We start from the raw sequence: 6,961 nt of genomic DNA on the forward strand, positions 1-6,961 counted from the left end.
ATCTAGGGTCCGTGCCACTCATCAGTGGACTTGTATATGTACTTCGCGGGGTATAGCGGGAGAAGCGTATCACGAAGAAGAACTTGAAAAGTAAAATTAAAAAAAGAAGCTCATTACTTTTCGTTTCCAGAGTGATGATTCCCGCCCGCGCCGAGAGTCCGTTTCGTCTAATTAAATTGTAATAATAACTGACGTACACACAAAAACACGTATATACAGTAGTAGTATAGTAGTAGACGGGCCACTCCTTTGGTAAAGAATGATGGGTAAATTGTTATTTTTATTTGAAAAAATAAAATAAAATAAATACGAAATCCCTGCGGGAATCACGATTTTGTCCCGACCGATTGATCTATATACGACCAAGACAATTTGATTTCTGAGCAGCAGCAACTTATTTTCGTTTTTTTTTTCTTCTAAACTATTTTGTGTCGTTCAAAACTTTTCTAACCCCCCCCCCCTCTTCCACCCCACCATCCGATCGAGTGATTCCCGAACGTACTTTTGAAAAAGAAAAAATAACAAAATCGCAGTAAATAGTGGACTGTGTGTGTTGCCGGTTGGCTGGTTAATTGCTGGCAGGAGCCCCTCGAGTTCACGGGAAATGGCCAAATCGAGTTTGAAAGTTGAACGATTGACGTTGCGTGCGCAGCAGAGACATTGCCGCTCGTGAGCGGCTCTTATTCGGCCGCCGAACTCTACGGAAGTGACGCGATGCAGCGCGGTCCCCCTCCAGTTTTATGTATTTCGGATGGAAACACAACATTCGAAGTTGCTTTCCTTCCTCCTACATGTAGTAGTAATTACAGTCCTGTCTACAATCCCGCGTCTGGAAAAGGAAAAAGGAAAAAAAAATACGACAAACAAAATAGGAGCGCGGGATCAGCGTGAAGGGACAACCTGAAACAAGTCACGTCCTGCTGGTAAGATCGTTCAATATCATCCGTACGCGATCCGCATTCAGGTGAACTGTGCACACGACGTGAACTGCTTGCCTGACGATCGCAGATGCAGCAGCAGCGACGCCCCAACCACAAAAGCGGATACTTCACGACGTCTTCTTACATGTACTGCACCAGCCAGACATAAGAAAAAGAGAGAAGAAGAAAGTAGTATACATTTATATATTATCCTTGTTAAAGGGACGAATAAAAGAGGCCAATAAGTCCGCAAATTAAAAATGGTAGGTACTACCAATCATTATTTCCTTTCGGTTCATCCTGTGATTAGAGAGCCGGAAGGATAACTGACAATTGTCACAGTTCTCTAGTCGACACCATCTCTATATTGTTACGGGTGAAAGTTGGGCTGAATTCTGAGTATTAACAAATTCAGGCGAAGACGAGACGATTTCCGTCTTTCTGTGTAGACCTTGGTCTTTCTGCGTAGACCTTGGTCACAAGGTCTACGCAGAAGTCATTAGTAGAAGTAAATGTTAGTAGGAGGGGGGTATATAAGAGGTCAGAGCCAGTGACCAAACATTCATTCTCATTCTTATTCTGTAGTCTGTAGTATCTTGGAGGTATTGGAGGTCGTAAGCACTATCTTATTTCTTGTTCGAGTATTATTTGTGTGTCTTGTCTTTTTGTGTCGTCTTGTATTATTTGTGTGTCGAAGTTAATTGGAGGTGAATAAAGAGTGCCGAGCGAAAAAGAGAGTCGCAACAATATACTAAACTGTTGGGGGGAGAGGCCTTTAGGCGTATATCTTTTACAGATTTAGACACAAAGTAGTACTCTAAACAAAACACCTCGGCTGCTATTTGGAAACTGCCAGCCGTCGGCACCGTCGTCGTCGTTTCCATAACTGCCATCCATCCTTTCTTTTTCTTCCGGTCTACAATTCTAAAAGGGTATATACAGAGTTGTATAGAGGCTTGAGAGCTTAGAGCTCTGCGAGGAGAGAGAGTCTAGGAGATTTCAGACGGGGCCAGGGTGGCTGCTGGTTGCCACCTAATCCTGGAGAGCAGAAAATCTCTTTGGGCCGGAGTTTCCCAACTAAATCTTTTTTTTTTTTTTTTTTTCTTTTTATTCTTCGATCGTCATCATTTTCTTTTGAGTTGACTTGTGCTGCAAGGACCCTGGACTTGAAGAAGTTTTTTGGTGGGGGGGTTATTGACGAGGGGTGGAGGAGAATAAGAGGCCAGCGATATACTGTATCTTATAGTAGTACAACTCTGTTGGCATTGGGCCGTTTTGTTCGACCGTTTGACACACTGGAAACATGGGCGATCGAAGAGAAATGAAATATTCAAACCCAACATTGTCCATATTTTCTTGGCATGGCTTTAATGGAACTGTCTGGGCCAGAGTCCAGAGAGTATACCCAATGAACTTCTTAGATATACATTTCCCCGCGATTTGATTTGCAAAAATGTTTGGATAGTATTATTTTAGCGGCGGATGCTGGGAAATTCCGAGTGTTTGCTGGCGCCTCTATCTCATCTCATATTCGATTTGAATCAGGAATCAAAACTTGATGGACTATTGAGTGATGAGGGTGAATAAGGGATAGACGATTATCGAATTCCGATTATTCGACCTTATGCATATAGACTCTCTCGCTCTTTCCTGTGTGAGACTATATTCCCAACTCTTTCCATCTCCGGTATCCGGATATCCTCTTTTCCCCCACGCCGTCCTCTCCTAAATTCCGGTCGGAATCGCAATCATAACGATAATAAAAAAAAGAAAAGAAAAAGAAACGGCGGGGAGAGAAAAAAAAACAAACAAAATCAATATGACATTAATAAACAAGAAGAAGAAAAGAAAAAGTTGGAAGATTTGTCCAAACAGAAAGAGATAGAAAAGAGGGTGGAAAGAGCTGCTGGAAGATGTCGGCTATAAAACACAACGACGGCCTTGTTATACAATAAATAAGTCGCCGAATGTAAAAGAATCGCGTGTTTATAGAACGACATTTAAAACCTATATAAAAACAAAGAGCTTTATAGACGGCACGGCGCGCAGCACAGTAAGAAATTGAACTGGATGGAAATTTTGTTTTTTCCCTCCCCTGCGTCTGATCTGTTATTTTTCTTTCTCTTTTGTTCTCAGCTCTCTTATTCTTTTACTTCAAACCGTCTTGACGATTTCCATCGATCGGCAATTACCAGAGGCCTATAAAGTGTACATATATACCAACAGCAGAGAGAGAGAGAAAGAGAGCTAGAGACGGCTGGTTTTGACGGCCCTGTTAAAGAACAGCTGCTGTGCTGCTGCTGGCTCTATATACACCCGTATATAATATCTTCATCCTTTTCTCTTGGCGCATTTTTTGGAACGGAATTTCACAACTCGTCTGGACTGGACGGATGGCCGAATCATCAATCACACGACTGCTGGGAATCTATCGAGCTATTATTCAGAGAGAAACGAGAGAGTTAAAAGAAGTTGCAACGAACTTTGATGATGGATCGTCCGTATCTATACACATAACACCGGATCACGTAAATCCATCCCAGTCAAATGTCCGATGGGCTGTGTTATAAAGTAGCCGTGTCGCGTCGGACCAGTTATATCCACCATTTCGTTTCATTTTTTTTTTCAGACACAAAAACTGTGGTGGAAAATCGAAGAGACGAGATAAGCGGATCGATCTGTGCGATAAACATTTTTTTTATTTTTGAATTTCGCGCCAAAAATCTTCGTACAGACATTTAAAATTCTTCACGTGTGTCCCACTTGGACCTGGGCCAACACCTTCAAGGCCAAAAAAGGACCCTGGTCTTTATGTATTTCCAGACAATAAACATATCGGGTGAACAACGAAACCTCATTTGATCGGGCTGGCGCTGTCACAGGGTCCGCCTGGACCATTTCTGTTGATTACTATGAGCAGCAATCTTCTCTTGTATAGTGTCAACTTTTATCTTTTCTCTGGGATATAAAAATTGGTGAGGGAAAAGAACCGGGCCAGGGTTTCTGGGGCAATCTAGTCTTACTTCACTTTCTCGTTGATTGCCCTTTTTGCCCAGTGCCCAGGCTGATCGACCCGCGGCGATCCGGAGGAGAATAAAATTTGTCTTTTTCTTTTTTTTCTAGAGGTTCGATTTCCGCTCTACAGGATTTCCTGGCGGATATAGCCGCACAATTTTGCATAATCTCAGCCCAGTACTTCCCTTCTGCTGCTGCTGCCAGTTTCTCTTGATGTTTCTACATCTAATTATATACCAGCAGACATTTCACAATCAATTATACTAAAGCGGCTTATTCCGTCGGCTGCTGTGTGTATTATACTATTCTATCCGGTGATGCTGGCACGGCCCCGGAGTCTATCCCTGATGCATGTTGATACAAAAGTTAACGCACTTCAATGCCCGCCCGTTTTCACCACCACCTAACTTGGCTGGGCCCCGCCACGTTCAACTCTCTCTCCACATCACGTCATTATCGATTCATTTTCTATTGAATAAATGATTAGCGTCTAGTCAGCACTGTATAGACAGTATAGCAACTCCGCCAGCAGTTCCGGACATGAGAAAAAAGAAGCTGCGCGCCCCAAATGGGGTGTGGTGGTGCCAACTTTATAGTCAGTCCGGCAGCAGTATAGCAGCACATACCTTAAATTATTCACGGGATCGAACAGGTGTGAATAAATCACGCGTTTCGATGGAGAATAACCTAATTCGCCAAAGTGGCCGAGCTAGTCTTGCACAATTTATGATTGGCGCTTCTGCATATTGTATTAAGAAATATGGCAGACGTCACCTAAAAAAAAAACATTTTCGTTCGAATTTTTCGTGATAAAAAAAAGGACCCCCACCTTTTTTTCTCAGATCCCGAAGCATCAGCCTTTTTCTAGTACTTTTGAAGCCAAGCCAATAGAGGTTACAGAGTGGTCGCGGCATCGGCTACAGAAAAATATCCAAAAAGGGGAAATAAAAGACGCCGTCGAATGTTACCGACGCTTCTTTGGCTCATGGCAAAAGGCCTCGACGTCTTTTATATATACTCGGCCATTCTCGTCGTTTTCTCTGTGATGTGTTTTTTCTTCTTCTTCTTTTTTCTTTGGTGCGCCATATCATTAAGAAACGTCCATCCAACTGGTTTTTTTTCTTTTTTTTTGGCTTTGACTTTTGAATCGATCCGCCCGTCCAGCCGTCCGTATACTCTATATAAGCTCATTGAAGGAGCCTGTGATGGGTTTTTGCTGATTTCAATGTTACGCCGTCACGCCGCCGCAACACAGCCGAAATAAAGAAACGCGCGTCTAACCAGTAGGCGTCGTCGTCGCTCTCACCCGCGCTACATGTCAATTCTCTATCGGCCGTGTTGATGATGATTGCCGCAACCGCCGTATTTCTCTCTATACTAACCCGCGACATTGTTTCCTTATATTTTTATACCACCGTGACCGATATAATAACCTCAACAACGCAGGGGAAATAATACTGTGACACACACAACACACAACCTCAGCAGCCGTATACATATAAATATAACTCACAAAGTCCCGATCATTAATGCCAGGCACGTGGATGGGATTGGGGCCTGGTGGATCGCAGCAGCGTCACTGCTGCGCTGGATGCGCTCCGCAATTTTTTCAATTTTGTTTTTTTTTGTTTTTTAGTTTTTTTTCCGACGGCAATAAGTTGGGAGTTTTGAGAGAAGAGCATCGCGCTGGAGGGAGGGGGGTTTGCTCGGATGTGTACATCATCAAGACAAAAGGAAGGAAGTTGTTGAGCTTCGTCGTCTTTATACTCGTCGGAAATCTTCTCACAACAGTCAGGGTGCTGTCGAGTGTGTAGAGGAGAGAGAGACTTTTCCTGCGCAAAGAGTATTGGGGCTCTCTCTCTCTCCTTGTGTGTGTGTACACAGAACTAGCAGTATATAGAGCAGAGAGCACAGAGCCAGACCAAATGAAGAAATGATGGACGCACCATGCGATGAGGAGTGTATACCACCCCGCCTATATATGTGTGTGTGTATAAGAGTCTAAAGACGAGTGGGGAGAGAACTCGGTTGGCTAGAGCCAGCACCCGATCGATAACTTACAAACGAGAGAAACGTTCATGCTTGAGACGCGCGGGAGATGAGAGAGAGACTCTCTTATACATACGCAGCTAGACCATCTTTTGCTTTCTCTCCTCTCCACCCTGCTGCATGCTGCTGTCTTTCGGGGGTGTGCGCCGACACGCTCCTCTCACAACGTCTATGGCAAAAGTGTGTGCAAGCCGGCGTGAGTGAGATGCAAACCAAGTCGTCGAGAGGATCTCCCTTCATTAACGGCTTGATGCAGACCCCCTTTTTTTTATTATTATTTCCTCAGTGTGGTATAGTATGGAGAGCGGCCGTGACTTGTTTTTTGTTATCTCTCGATAATAAAAAAAGAAAGGGAATTTGTTGTGTTTTTGTTATTGTTTTTTGTGTATGGGGCGGGGGGATATGGATGGGCGGGGTTGATTGTATTATATCTCTCTAGACTAGACGCTGGGGAGATATTAGGTTTGGAGCGTGTGACCCAGTCATCACTCAACATACTGAACTGCTGTGCATGTATATCGCAAACATGCTGAATAAACGGTTCTGGCGCCCGTCTCGAGATGTCTATAATATTATATCCAATAATTATTAGACATTTCGACAAGAGCGACCCGTATAAATCGATCAGACTCGCGCTCTGATCTCTGATGACGTCTCTCTATTCTATAGCAGTGATGTTGTTGAATGATGTGTTTGTTGATCCGCCTCTATATGGCCCTGTCGGCTATGGGGGGAGGGTTGGCCCAGAAAGAGTTATATTAGAATCTGTTTCGCCCATTGCCTTATGTGTGTGTAGTCATACATTCGTCATCGCTCACGGATTCTATATATTTATATGCAAAAGACAGAATGGAGTCAAAAGTAGTCTATATATATTATAGGGAGGAGGATGGTGGGTATTATATACATACTAACTCCCTCCCACCTCCTCCCAACTCCTCAACAGTATGTGTTGTGAGTGTGTACAAGTACATAAA

The sequence above is a fragment of the Daphnia pulex genome, chromosome 8 (genome assembly GCF_021134715.1).
Source record: "Daphnia pulex isolate KAP4 chromosome 8, ASM2113471v1".
Lineage (NCBI taxonomy): Eukaryota > Metazoa > Arthropoda > Branchiopoda > Diplostraca > Daphniidae > Daphnia > Daphnia pulex.